The 15,608-nt window shown below is 41.3% G+C and overlaps 1 long non-coding RNA gene across 1 annotated transcript in view; it reads left to right on the top strand.

The window, feature by feature from the left end:
* Window positions 1–286: 286 nt before the first annotated feature.
* The window catches only part of LOC120027510, a 34,530-nt gene continuing 19,208 nt past the window's right edge, over window positions 287–15,608 (top strand). Inside the window, exons 1-2 of the long non-coding RNA XR_005473306.1 lie at window positions 287–399; window positions 1,482–1,603. This is a non-coding gene — a long non-coding RNA (uncharacterized LOC120027510). The remainder of the gene's footprint in view (window positions 400–1,481; window positions 1,604–15,608) is intronic.

Raw genomic sequence — 15,608 nt, 5'->3', positions numbered from 1 at the left:
AACTCCCCACACCTGGTTGTCTAGGGCTTTATTGAAAGGAAAAACCAAAAACCTGCAGACACTAGGCCCTCCGTGGAATGAGTTTGACACCCCTGATTTAGACTGTTAATGCAAGTACAGAGTACCATCATGCATATGCAAATAACGTGAGATAACGCCCACTATGTTTTTATTTTCTCCTTTAAATCGAAAACCCCAGCCCTTTATGCAAATCGCTCATCCCGTCAGCGGAAGCTGGCTGTAAGCTTATTTCCGACAGATATTCCTTTAAAGCTGTGGCTTGACTGCAAGACGTCCCAGAGGATCCAGTCGATGCACCAATACAAAAATACCTTTCGAGGGGACGTAAACATTATATCACAACAATAACGAACGAAGGAAAGAGATACCAATAACTGGGTAAGCATAGTGCATGTTTTAAAAGATGACATTATTATAATTTACCAGCTCAAGTTACTAAGCATCTCAGTTTTCTTGCTGCATCAGAAGGTTTCGCTCGACTAACCGTCAGCTATGTACTTGTGAAAAAGCAACATCGAAATGCCTGCAAGTTCCGTGGTAGGCTATAATAAACGCGTTTCCATATGTAGTATTATTACTACACTGTACTAGAATGAACTGACGACCTCAAGTTTGTTGATAACATTGAATACACAGCGGGCTTAATTAATACATTTGAGTGCTCGTACAACTGTTGACGATGGATGCTCTTGACAGTAACACTAGAGGGTAGGTTGCATAATTAGGCAGTTGCAATTACAAATTGTCATGTTAACCTTTTCATATAATTATTTCAAAAGCACTTGTTCATTATTCCACGAGACCTGTTACTATTTTCTACCGTGGCATCTAGTTCAACTGTACAGGTCCGGTGCGCCTGTGAAACGTAAAGGCAATGTTTTGCATTTGCAAAACTTTTTTTCATACATTAATAATATAATTTGAAATTGAGAGTAATGTTTTGGAATGGAATTAATACAAAGATGCACCAGAAAATTGGTTTGCTGCCCTTTCTTTTGGTTGAAATTGTTATGCAATTGCAATCATTCAATTTAGCATGCTGCATGTGTCAGGAGGTTGGAAGCAATTTATGAGCAAAGTACATAGCCTTTTTCATAACTGTCAAATCAAACCAGTTAATAATACAGTAATAGCAACCAAGTGTGTTTGTTGACCAGTTTTGTCGAAATACAGTGGTGTGAGTCGATATCATGTGTGCATCATGTGAGTCTCTGTATTTACTGCAGAGTCCAGGTTCACGTCAGGGAAGTGGTGGATATTAAAATCCGATGTAAATCGCTTCTTGATGAGTGAGATGCAAACCAGAAGGGTAGAGAGAGCCCGTGGTATGTTTATCTCCTATGAGGATTACCCAAGTGCCCCAAGGGTGGTGGTGCACCAGGTGCTCTTTGCTTTTCACTTTGCTTTCCTGAAATGTGTGTTCGCTAACCTTGCCACTATGGATAATTTGTCTTTTGCAGGTGCCAAGAAGACAGCTGCTCCTCTTTTCCAAAAGGAGGAGGCGCACAACGTCTTTGGGACAACTGCTGTTGCATGCAGTCATCTGCAGAGGTTACTGTATGAAGCTTTTAAGGCCTTTTTGGTGAGTCTGTCTGGATGTTTTTATAACTCATTCGTTTTTAGATTATTCAGGTTAGATACAAGATGTGTGTGTGTGTGTATCTACATGGTCTACATCTACAAACACCCTTTCAGACACTCCTGAGCGCTAATCTGGTCCGATCTGGTTTCAGCTCGTGACTGCGTGGACGCATGTCATGAAGAGAAACCTTTACATCCCATTAACGGTATTGATCACTAAACACTCCCGCTGGCTCAACAGTCGGTCTCACAACGCAGCAGAGAGACGGGGAACCACAGACCCTTGTTCTTATTCGTTGCAGACTGTCTATGTTGCGTCAACACCCCTGAATAAAGCAAACTATGACACAAGACAGAAAGGTTACATTGGAGCATTAGCATAGGCTACTAAAGTTGAAATGTTCTTCCTTTCATAACCCCAAAGATCACTGGACTGCACTCACATACAACTTGTCCCTCCGGCTCTGTGTTTCTTATTCCATCTTAAAACTGCTGATTAAAACTTTCTGGCTGACTGCTCCATGCTGAGGCTTGTGAAATCACCTTAAATGGGTGAAACACAGCTCTTAAAAAAAATTCTACATTTCAGTTTTGGCTATCTTATGTTGTCTTTGGTAGTTTGCTTCAGACAAGGCCTAATTCTTTTGATTTAAGGGTGTGACTATATCATTTCATCAGAATCATACATTGACAGTGAGTTTAGAAAAAGTAGGCCTAGGCCTATATTTGGAATATTTTACTACTTGTTTGATGTGGAGACATCAGATATTACGGGCATATCGTCCAGATGATTACAATATTATAATAATCGTAATTATGACGGTATCATTGTGAATCCCAGCTTTGTCATTAACAAAGAAATTGACCACAGATAACCCCACCCACCTCACTGAGATCCCGACCGAGCTTCCAAGTACAGGACACTGTGTGTCTTGAATTACACAGTCTATTTGTGCGGTGTGGTCTGAGTTCTTCTCAACAGTCTTCTTTTATCCTTGTCGGCTTTCTCTTGAAGTTGTGTGACGTCATTCTAGTCCACTCTAGGCTCAGTAGGCCTTATATGGGATGTTGTTCAACCACAATAGAATATTGGATTAAAGTCAGGCAAAGAAATCATTTTGTTTACTGTTCATGTCACAGTGACGGCTGAGAGAGAGCAGATCTGACTCCGGCCAGGCAGCCACATTGTTGGAGCTCGAGCACATTCAATATCTAAATCGATATCAGATAACATGCATGCAGTATGATGCCACTGAGGTTTAATAATAGCCCTGGTTCTAATGCAGAGGGCAGCTACACTATGCTCCTGTTCTGTCCGGTCTGCCATGGCAACTACTTCATTGAGTGTCATGCTTTTTACTGTTTGCAAGTGGTATTGTCACACAGTAGTTATAGACCTTGGTCTGTAATAGTTATTATAAAACGAGGTATATAGTTATTATAGACCATGTTATAGACCAGGGGTATTCAAATCTTACCCTACGATGTCCAGACTACTGCTGGTTTTCTGTTCTACCTGATGAAAATGCATAATTGCACCCACCTGGTCTCCCAGGTCTAAATCACTCCCTGATTAGAGGAAAAGAATAAAAAAAAGCAGTGGAACTGGCTTCGAGGTCCAGATAAAAATTTGAGGTTTATACACCATAGTCAGTTTTGATGAGTTTGACAGATGAACAAGTATTCAAATTCAACATGAGTTGAGGCAAAGCCACAGAGATCAAATCACATTTTATTTGTCACAGGCGCCAAAACATTTTTAAAATTGAGCCTTTATTTAACTAGGCAAGTCGGTTAAGAACAAATTCTTATTTACAACGACGGCCTACACCGGCCAAACCCGGACGACACTGGGCCAATTGTGCGCCGCCCTATGGGACTCCCAATCACGGCCAGTTGTGATACAGCCTGGAATCAAACCAGGGTGTCTGTAGTGATGCCTCAAGCACCGAGAAGCAGTGCCTTAAACCGCTGCGCCACTTGGGAGCCCAAGTGTAGACTTTACCGTGAAATGCTTACTTATGAGCCCTTTCCCAACAATTCAGTTAAAAGTAAGAAAATAGTTACATACTAAAATTAAAATAACGAGGCTATATACAAGGAGTACCAGTACCTAGTCAGTGTACTGGGGTATGAGGTAGTTGGGGTGATTGATTGCGGTAATATGTACATGTACATTTGGTTAGGTGATTGATTGAAGTACTATGTACATCTAGCTAGGGGGTGAAAAGCAGAAAATCCAGGTAGCCATTTGATTAACTGTTCAGCAGTCTTATGGCTTTGGGGTAGAAGCTGTTCAGGAGCCTCTTGGTCCCAGACTTGGTTCTCTGCCACCGCTTGCCCTTTTGGTAGCAGAGAGAACAGACTGGGACTTGGGTGGCTGGATTCTTTGACAATTTTTAGGGCCTTCCTCTGACACCGCGTGGTATTGAAGTCCTGGATGACAGGGAGCTTAGCCCCAGTGATGTACTGGGCCGTACGCACTAGAGGTCGACCGATTATGATTTTTCAACGCCGGTACCAATACCGATTTATTGGAGGACCAAAAAAAGACGATACCGATTAATCGGCCAATTTTTAAAAAATGTATTTATTTGTAATAATGACAATTACAACAATACTGAATGAACACTTTTAACTTAATATAATACATCAATAAAATCAATTTAGCCTCAAATAATGAAACATGTTCAATTTGGTTTAAATAATGCAAAATGTAAGAAATAATGCAAAATGTAAGAAAGCTAGGTTGTAGTTATTATAGGAATTATAGGACTATTTCTCTCTATACCATTTGTATTTCATTAACCTTTGACTATTGGATGTTCTTATAGGCACTTTAGTACTGCCAGTGTAACAGTATAGCTTCCGTCCCTCTCCTCGCTCGAACCAGGAACACATCGACAACAGCCACCCCCGAAGCAGCATTACCCATGCAGAGCAAGGGGAACAACCACTCCAAGTCTCAGAGCGAGTGACGTTTGAAACGCTATTAGCGCGCACCCCGCTAACTAGCTAGCCATTTCACATCGGTTACACCAGCCTAATCTCGGGAGTTGATAGGCTTGAAGTCATAAACAGCGCAATGCTTGAAGCACAACGAAGAGCTGCTGGCAAAATGCACGAAATTGCTGTTTGAATGAATGCTTACGAGCCTGCTGCAGCCTACCAACGCTCAGTCAGACTGCTCTATCTAATCATAGACTTAGTTATAACATAATAACACACAGAAATACGAGCCTTAGGTCATTAATATGGTCGAATCCGTAAACTATCATCGAAAACAAGACGTTTATTCTTTCAGTGAAATACGGAATGGGTGGCATCCATAAGTCTAAATATTCCTGTTGCATTGCACAACCTTCAATGTTATGTCATAATTACGTAAAATTTTGGCAAATTAGGCGGCCCAAACTGTTGCATATACACTGACTCTGCGTGCAATGAATGCAAGAGAAGTGACACAATTTCACCTGGTTAATATTGCCTGCTAACCTGGATTTCTTTTGGCTAAATATGCAGGTTTAAAAATATATACGTCTGTGTATTGATTTTAAGAAAGGCATTGATGTTTATGGTTAGGTACACATTGGAGCAACGATACGCACCGCATCGATTATATGCAACGCAGGACACACTAGATAACTACACATGGTTGATGATATTACTAGTTTAACTAGTGATTATGATTGATTGTTTTTTATAAGATAAGTTTAATGCTAGCTAGCAACTTACCTTGGCTTCAACTGCATTCGCGTAACAGGCAGGCTCCTCGTGGAGTGCAATGTAATCAGGTGGTTAGAGTATTGGACTAGTTAACTGTAAGGTTGCAAGATTGAATCCCCCGAGCTGACAAGGTAAAAATCTGTCATTCTGCCCCTGAACGAGGCAGTTACCCCACCGTTCCTAGGCCGTCATTGTAAATAAGAATTTGTTCTTAACTGACTTGCCTAGTTAAATAAAGATGAAATAAAGGTGTAAAAAAATACAGATTTGATTGTTATGAAAAGTTGAAATCGGCCCTAATTTATCGGCCATTCCGATTAATCGGTCGACCGATTAACCCGGATGCCGAGCAGTTGCCATACCAAGCCTTGATTCAGTCCGTCTACATGATCTCTATGGTGCAGCTGTAGAATTTTTTTGAGGATCTGAGGGCCCATGCCAAATATTTTCAGCCTCCTGAGGGGGAAGAGGCATTGCTGTGCCCTCTTCACAATTGTATTGGTGTGTTTTGTTTCTTCCACATTGCGTGATAAATGACATTGCTCTCTCCTTTCCTCTGCACATGACCAGTTAACAGTCGTCTCTACAGAGCAGAGGCTCTGCCTGATCCCTGGGCTGCCTTCCTGGCTGGGTGCTCCTCTAATGATATTTAAAGGACCTCTCAATAATGCACAACGCCTGCTAATAATAGACTCGGTCACAGTGAAGGAGCCCTTTCAGGATGAGCCTCAGTTTCACTATCTTTTTTCTCTCTCTTTCTCTCTCTCGATGTGCTTGCTCCCCCCCCCCCCTCTCTCTCGATGTGCTCACTTTTCCCTCTCTCCACCCCTTCACACTGCCTGCTCATAAGATGGCCAAAGCTGTAGTTATGTTACTGCATCACAACACAAACTCAGCCAGTCCAGCTCCTTCTATGGAGCCTGCCCTGCAGCAGGAGGATTCTGCCTGAACTGAGTGTGAAAGTCTGAGAAGAGAGAGTGCATTTCGCGTTGTTCCTATCTGAGCTCAACTTTGATTCATGTTCTCTGGTACTCAGGGCTGTGATGTTTTTCAGCTATTTCACTCATGTTTGAGCTGCCCGTCTACCTGTACCACAGGAGGCTGCTGAGGGGAGGACGGCTCATAATAATGTTTGGAATGAACTGTGTTTGAAACCATTTCATTCCAGCCATTACTGTGAGCCTGTCCTCCCCAAGTATGATGCCACCTGTGCTGTGTACTACAGAACTGTACAATAGGTATAGGTCCTCTCTTCACACTGAGTAGCTAGGGAGGGCCCTCCAAACAAAAAACTATATACAGGGCGCAGTTGGTTTTCTTTGTTGTGTCTGGTGATACCTGAGTATTGTTGATGATAAACCATTCAGATACTGGCAGCTTTTCTTCTCTCATGCCCCTTTTGTAATGAGAGAAGTGGGAGGTTTTGCCCCCTTCTCTCCTGTATCCCCTCCTTTCCATAAACAGTTTCTCCAACCCAGGTAGCTCTCTCAGAAGCTTGGGTGACAGGACTTGGCAGTAGTAGAACAACATTAAGGTAGCAGCCAGCTAGGGACTGAGGACGGACTTCTCCTCTCAGACAACACACATGCACTGTGGCTGGTTTGGTTGGCAGAAAGGCTCCCTTGTAGTGTTTGGAAATGACTGGGCCAGATCTGTTTGGATGCGGTTGAGATGAGACGTGCCGTCACCATCTTTCCACACAGGTGGGTCACTGTTCATTTAGTGATGAATGGATGATTTTCAAGATACTGGTTTTGCTTTGTAATTCAGTTGAATGTGCAATTGTTAGGTGGATAGGATAACCATAATTATTTTTGTGTTGAGCATTGTCAACTGTCCATGGTTTAGAGGAATAGATAGGATGTGAAGATGACAGTTTTCACACAGACATCTGAGCATGGAGATATAATCTATTACTATGCACCTGAGTGTGATGTCTGCCAGGTTTGACATGGATCTGTCACGGAACATTGTCACAGAACATTGTCACGGGGAGCACCAGGGCAGCATACTCTGAGGACTGATTTTAAGAAATTAAATATGGATTTTACTAATCTCCTTCCCGTCTTAACACTCACAGCTTTGCCAGCTGTCTCCTGCTATGTCAACTGAGGATGGAAGTCAACATTTGTGTTTATTTAGTGACCCGTGGGCTTGGTTTTCTAATAACCTGACCTCGGTTACATTTCTCTTCTGGTCTTAAGATTTACTGTAACTCAGTTGGTAGAGCATTAGATTAACTGTAACTCAGTTGGTAGAGCATTAGATTTACTAACTCAGTTGGTCGAGCATGTATTGTATACTGTTTCTTTGTGGTGTGGTTTTCCTATAAGCCCATGGGCTTCCAACCACACCTGTTTTTATCTCTATTGTTGCCTATCACTTATTTTTAAATAATAAAATAAATGCCAGGATAGTGGGTTCAATTCCCAGGACCACCCATATGACTTTAGGTCGCTTTATATAGGAGTGTCTAATAATTGCCATGTATATTATATAAGGGGGATACCTAGTCAGTTGTCCAACTGAATGTATTCAACTGAAATGTGTCTTCCGCATTTAACCCAACCCCTCTGAATCAGAGAGGTGCGGGGGGCTGCCTTAATCGACATCCACGTCTTCGGCGTCCGGGGAACAGTGGGTTAACTGCCTTGCTCAGGGGCAGAATGACAGATTTTTACCTTGTCAGCTCGGGGATTCAATCCAGCAACCTTTCGGTTACTGACCCAACGCTCTAACCACTAGGCTACCTGTCGCCATATATATTAGCTGCATGATATTTTTTACATATTCTTGTTCAGTGGGAGTTTATAAGAACCAGTTTATCAAAAAATATATGATATTGGTTTAAATATGCTGTTATTTCAACCTCAGACAAATAGTCACAATCTATTAATCTAACTTCAAGAGCTCTGTATCTATCTTGTTTCCTGGTTGTACCTACTGTACTACAGTGTACCTTGTCTGTTTTTCAGCCATTATGTAACACTCTGGACTTCAACAGGCTATAATGGGAGATGTGTTGTCCTGTGTAGAGCATGTCTGGACAACTGGGATTAAATAGCGCATAGGGAAAAAGGGTTATCTGTAGCTGAAGTTGTTTTCACCACCAGGCTCTGGGAAAACCAGTTAAGGTACCTTTCACCATACCAAATAGCCAGGATGAGATGGGAAGTTGCATTGAATGGTGCATGCAGTAACACCACTTTAGTGTTAATCTTTATAGTCTTACTCTACGCTGAGAATATAAAACATTAAGAACACCTGCTCTTTCCATGACATAGACTAACCAGGTGAATCCAGGTGAAACCTATGATCCCTTATTGATGTCACCTGGTAAATACACTTCACATCAGTGTAGATGAGTGGGAGGAGACAGGTTAAAGAAGGATCTTTAAGCCTTGAGACATGGATTGTCTGTGTGCCATTCAGATGGTGAATGGGCAAGACAAAATATTTAAGTGCCTTTCAACGGGATATGGTAGTAGGTGCCAGGCGCACTGGTTTGTGCCAAGAATTGCAACGCTGCTGGGTTTTTCACACTCAACAGTTTCCCGTGTGTATCAAGAATGGTCTATCACCCAAAGGACATCCAGTCAACTTGACACAACTGTGGGAAGCATTGGAGTCAACATGAGCCATCATCCCTGTGGAATGCTTTCAACACGTTGTAGAGTCCACCCCCAACAAATTGAGGCTGTTCTGAGGGCAAAAGGGGGGTGTACAACTCCATATTAGGAAGGTGTTCCTGATGTTTGGTATACTTTTATATACTGTGTATATAAAATGTTGATTTGAAGAATCTATAGTCCCACTATGTCAATTACATGTTGATTTTGAAGGCAGGCTATGTGAGACTCCTGCCGGGCCGTTGCATTTGATGTTGTAGGTAATAACACACAGAAATACGAGCCTTAAGTCATTAATATGGTCGAATCCGGAAACAATTACAACAATACTGAATGAATCAATAAAATCAATTTAGCCTCAAATAAATAATACCAAATAAATTGGTTTAAATAATGCAAAAACTAAGTGTTGGAGAAGAAAGTAATATGTGACATGTAAGAAAGCTAATGTTTAAGTTCCTTGCTCAGAACATGAGAACATATGAAAGCTGGTGGTTCCTTTTAACATGAGTCTTCAATATTCCCAGGTAAGAAGTTTTAGGTTGTAGTTATTATAGGAATTATAGGACTATTTATCTCTATACTATTTGTATTTCATATACCTTTGACTATTGGATGTTCTTATAGGCACTTTAGTATTGCCAGTGTAACCGTATAGCTTCCATCCCTCTCCTCGCCGCTACCTGGGCTTGAACCAGGAACACACCATGCAGAGCAAGGGGAACAACTACTCCAAGTCTCAGAGCGAGTGACGTTTGAAATGCTATTAGCGCGCACCCCGCTAACTAGCTAGCCATTTCACATCGGTTACACCAGCCTAATCTCGGGAGTTGATAGGCTTGAAGTCATAAACAGCGCGATGCTTGAAGCATTGCGAAGAGCTGCTGGCAAAACGCACGAAAGTGCTGTTTGAATGAATGCTTACGAGCCTGCTGGTGCCTACCATCGCTCAGTCAGACTGCTCTATCAAATCATAGACTTAATTATAACATAATAACACACAGAAATACGAGCCTTAGGTCATTAATATGGTCGAATCCGGAAACTATCGTCTCGAAAACAAGACGTTTATTCTTTCAGTGAAATACAGAACCGTTCCGTATTTTATCTAACGGGTGGCATCCATAAGTCTAAATATTCCTGTTACATTGCACAACCTTCAATGTTATGTCATAATTACGTAAAATTCTGGCAAATTAGTTCGCAATGAGCCAGGTGGCCCAAACTGTTGCATATACACTGACTCTGCGTGCAATGAATGCAAGAGAAGTGACAAAATTTCACCTGGTTAATATTGCCTGCTAACCTGGATTTCTTTTGGCTAAATATGCAGGTTTAAAAATATATACCTCTGTGTATTGATTTTAAGAAAGGCATTGATGTTTATGGTTAGGTACGCGTTGGAGCAACGACAGTCCTTTTTCGCGAATGCGCACCGCATCGATTATATGCAACGCAGGACACACTAGATAACTACACATGGTTGATGATATTACTAGTTTAACTAGTGATTATGATTGATTGATTGTTTTTTATAAGATAAGTTTAATGTTAGCTAGCAACTTACCTTGGCTTCTTACTGCATTCGCGTAACAGGTACGCTCCTCGTGAGGCAGGTGGTTAGAGCGTTGGACTAGTTAACCGTAAGGTTGCAAGATTGAATCCCTGAGCTTACAAGGTAAAAATTTGTCGTTCTGCCCCTGAACGAGGCAGTTAACCCACTGTTCCTAGGCCGTCATTGAAAATAAGAATTTGTTCTTAACTGGCTTGCCTAGTTAGATAAAGTTTTTTTTTTTTTTAACCTATTTCTGATTGTTATGAAAACTTGAAATCGGCCCTAATTAATCGGCCATTCCGATTAATCGGTCGACCTCTAGTAGGTAGCTAGTAGCTGATTCTACACACAGGCTGCTGTTGATTCCCACGTCTGTGTATGCGTAACCTAACGTAGCAGGAGTAAAATAAACGCCTGAAACTAGATCCCCCTACATACTGGTCTTGACGAGAAGAAACAAAACTGTCGGGAGGTTCTCTTCTGCACTGTTTAATGGAGGAGGAGTTAATATGGAGTAGGGATGCACTGATATTACATTTTTGTCCGATTCCGATATTTTCCTTGCCCAAAAAAACCCGATACCGATATTTGACATTTTAGCAGCCTTTTAAGCGTTCTAGTACAGTTAAATAGTTGAAACAAAGTGTCATTTGTTCAGTTAGGAACAGATTGTTTAAAAACTTGTAAATTAGAAAAATTACACATCCATGAATGTATTTAATCGCACAACAGACACATATTTTATCTGCCCCGTATTACAAAGATGGTGAAGTTGCTGGTGGCTTTTCTTACTATCCAGTCTTGACTCTGTGGAGAAACTTCAAAAATAAAATATTGGTTGAAACTAAAATGCAGTTAATCATTTTAGCTTTAACTGTTTGAAAAAAGTACTGTCTCTAGGCTGTCAACCTGCTATAAATGACACAACTTAAACTTTTCAAATGTGCTCAACTGACTTGACGAGTAAAATGAGAGAAATTTACAACACATCTCATCTTTCATTTAGAAAATAAAAAAATAAAAAACAACTGCTTTGTTTTAAATGAAATGAAAATCTTGACCTATTATACCAGCCATTGATGAACAACAGAAAAGCCACTGGGCTTAGTAAATTTTTTCCAGTGCCATTAGATGGCTGGGTTACAATATGACTGCCCATTTACAATTTTAACATTTGGGAGGTTTTTCTTCACAAAGAGGACCTGCTTGACTTTGTCACGAGAGTCTGTTTCTTTTTTCGTCTACAATGTGTGAAGCTGCACTGAAAAAGCGCTCACTGTCCACACTAGTACAGGGAGAACCAATATACTTGCGCGCAGCTTTAGCTAGGATGAGGAAATGGTGTTTGTTACTTCTCCAGTATCTAAGTGCATCTTCATTCCTGGGAATAGTAGGTTATTTGCAAATAAGGGTTGTGGACATTTTGCATTATTCTTGCATTTCCAAATGATCATTAGGCATAGATCAACATTGACAAATGTTGGCCGATGTAGTAACAGAAAATAAAAATACAACGCTTCTCTCTCTGACACACACACACACACACACACACTGACCAAAAAGTTATTTTGTTGGCATTTATGTATGGCCCCATTACCAGTAAAACATAATCAAAACCTATTTCTTTCATTTACTTGCTGTGCTGTTTCGTTGTTCAGTCGTTTCATTCTCAACCAGGATTTCATCATGCATGTCAAGCAGTGAATTTTCAGCCCTGTCTGTCCTTGGCCTCTTCTGTCGTCGGTCTTCTTCTTCGGTGTGCACGGTCACTGTCTGTTTCCATCTTGTCCAGCTGTGTGTAACATTTCACGTAAACCCTGTTTCTTGTCTGCATCGAAGTAGCGGTCCTTGTACCTAGCGTCTGCAGCAGAAAGGATACCCTCTGTCATGGCATTGAAACGTCTGCTAAACAAAACTGCCGACAGACCGTGGGGTTAACTTGCAAAAGTACTTTACTAGACACTGTGAACAAGCGATTCGGTGGAATTTGCAAGTTTTAACCCCACTGTCTGTGTCTGCAGTTTTGTTGAGCAGGCGTTTCAGTGCCATGACGGAGGGTATCACGTCTGCTGCAGACGCAGTTGAAGAGCTTATTTCTTGAGTCAGTTGTTCGAATGGCACTAGGAGTGTGCTCATGTTTTTAATGAGAGTCCACTGGTTTGTACTGATTGTTGCAGGTAACTCCTAGTCGGCTACGTACATGCCAAGCACTCGTTTTTGTTCCAGCAGGCTCTCCATCATGTAAAGTACTGTTCCATCTGGTGGAAACGTCTTGCTTAAGCCTTTTCGTTTTCATTCCAAGCTGTTCCTGTATTGCTTGCAGGTGGCTGTATGCTAGCCTGTAAGCAATACAGATCATTTATTCGTTCGACATGGTGGTATCTTTTTGTGTCGGTAAAATTATTTGTGGGAAATGGAGGTGGAAACGCCCTTATGCGCAAATATTTATGTAAAACAACATCGAAGTAAATTTGGAGTCACGCGATGATATAGTATGTGGTCCTCCCACTACGACTCGGGGAAACCATGAAGTTTATTAGGCTACAGATGAAATAAGTTATGATGAACTTTGCAGGGTGGTGAAAGTGCACGGTGATGAGCTTGATGCTCCTTTCCAATAAATATTGAGGGTCTTATTCTGGTGATGATGATGATCGATGCTTGACTGCATCGATGCTTGACTGCCTGACAAATAAATAAAAATATTTTCGCTCTTATCCATAATAATCTCATCATGTAGATTAGACCAGGGGCTCGCAAACGTTTTCACTCATTCCAGCATTGGGGAACATCCCACACCCCCTTTGTACGAGTGCACACACGCCACGTTTATTTCTATGGTCACAAGCACTGTTCATGACACAAACTGTTCACACCCCTCTTGTTTCATGTTATCCAGAGCGTTGGTATCTGTCCTGCTGGCAACAATTTGTCACACTTTTTAATTTTTTTTGCTAACGTTTACTGACTGGCCATATTCAACGGGTGCTTTGAAATCTGAGTAGATACATAATTAACAATGTCAATTTGAAATGCACAACAACTATACCACTTAGCTAAGAAGGATGTGAATAATCAAGTCAATAAATGTTGGGTAGTTAGAAGATAGTTAATATACTGCCTGGCAAGTTCAATGTATAGGTAACTAGCTAACGTACCAGTAAAGTACATACTGCTGTAAAGCTATGTGGTTCGTAAGGATAGTGTAGCTAACAAATTGTCAGCCAACATAACGTGTAACGTAACTTATTTGAAAAGTTATTACTTTAATACTTTTCTCAGCATTTTCTTAACATTTGTCATAGTTAGTTAAAGCAATTAATTTGTATCCGCTCTCGTCGGACTTCGGCTGCATATTTTCTTCAAATCTGAAAAGTTATGAAGCCACGCCCATTTTATGAAGAATTGCATTATGGGCCATAAAAGGACGGAAATAGTGTCCACTGCATGTATACTTTGTATTTTGGCGAATTTAGTACGACATCCGGGAACTTTTGGCATACTAACTATATCCATACTATGACTAATAAACATACTCAATTCACATCACAAATAGTATGGTTATGCGTATTCGAACACAGCCTAAATAAAAAATGGGCTAGTTGATCTGGATATTTCTTAAAAGTTATAAATAGCTCTCTAAGGTCTGCAATGACTAACATGACAAGAGGAACTGATGCACCACCCAATGTCGAAGTTGCACCTTGTGCATTCTACTATTACAACTTTCGAGCGTAAGTTCAAAGCCGGACTGCCGCCCCACAGTTTGGGAACCACTGGACTAGACAACCCGCACAGCCTACCCACACTGTATCTGTGAACTGTTAGCTAGAGCGCAGGTGCCAAGGCCAGAGTAGGCACATTTAGCGCAACAGTTTTTATGACAAAACTATCGGTAGAGTTGCAAATGCGATGGAAACACATTGAACTTTACATTTTTATTTGGTTCTTGAAAGCTTAAGTGGAAAGTTACATTTTGTGTGCACTACTTCATTACGCACTGATTTTTATCCGGAACAAGTCCATTTGGTGGAAACATACCATGGGTGGGAAAATGCACATATTTCTAGAATATTCGCATAAATTTTGTCACTAATTGGATGGAAACCTAGCTACAGGCTCTTTCCATTTCCCCTCAACTGAAAACATCTGGTTATTGGGGACTCGGCAGATGCTAGTGTGTGTGCATGCATGTGTGTCAGTTAGGTCAAGCCAATGCTGAGCTGGAGGTTTTGGTTTGACCTTTATCAGAAGTGCAGGTGTGTATCAGTAGCTATCAGAGCAGACCATGGGGTGCTGTTCATGCACACTAGCCAGAATATTCTGTCCTCGTTAGGCTTAGGCCCCGCCTAACTCGTGGTGTTTTTTTTGGGACGTGGTTGTTATGTTGTCATGGAAAGACTGCTGCATCACCTTGAATGAGCCTGGCACGCCTGCTTGTTTTTACATTTCAGTGCAATTGATCACTGCATGTATGTGTAACGTGAAGGTCAGGGCTGTTTCCTAACCAAAATACTGTGGTGTAGGAGGTTTGCCGTTGGATTGTTTTGAGTTAATTGTTGCGGTGGTGTGAATCTACTGTGGTCTTAATCAAGATAACTGACATTGCACCACTGAGAGGGATCTATGAAATGTATTTTCTTGGATGTTTTCCCGCTTGTTATTTCTGTGGTCTTTGAATATCCCTCTCATTTTGCTTCAGGGCCTTTCCTTCAGCTGTGGTTGATCACACTTAGGTACACACCCCTAAGTGTATCAAATACCCTGACCAGGCCTAAATTCCCCTTTTCCTTCAATTGATTTGTGCATTACATGATGTAGGCTGACATTGCAAGACTAGTGTTTATGACTTGGTTTCCTTCAAGGGGAAACTGAGAATAAGGCTAGAGGATGATTTGTGAACCATTTTGATGAGGGACTCAACGACCTGCCCTGACCAACACCCCAGGGAGGCATTCAGCAATGCAGTATCATCCACTGAAAGAATGTTGTCTTCTCTCAAAGTAAGACTCGGAAATACTTGGTAACACTACCTATTTTCCAAAGACGAAAGGCCTTCTAGGAAAGGCCACTATATGACCCTCATGATTGTATAG

The sequence above is a fragment of the Salvelinus namaycush genome, chromosome 32 (assembly GCF_016432855.1).
Source record: "Salvelinus namaycush isolate Seneca chromosome 32, SaNama_1.0, whole genome shotgun sequence".
Taxonomy (NCBI): Eukaryota; Metazoa; Chordata; class Actinopteri; order Salmoniformes; family Salmonidae; genus Salvelinus; species Salvelinus namaycush.
The sequence above is the reverse complement of the archived record's forward strand: the minus strand, read 5'-3'. Positions and strand labels throughout refer to the sequence as shown.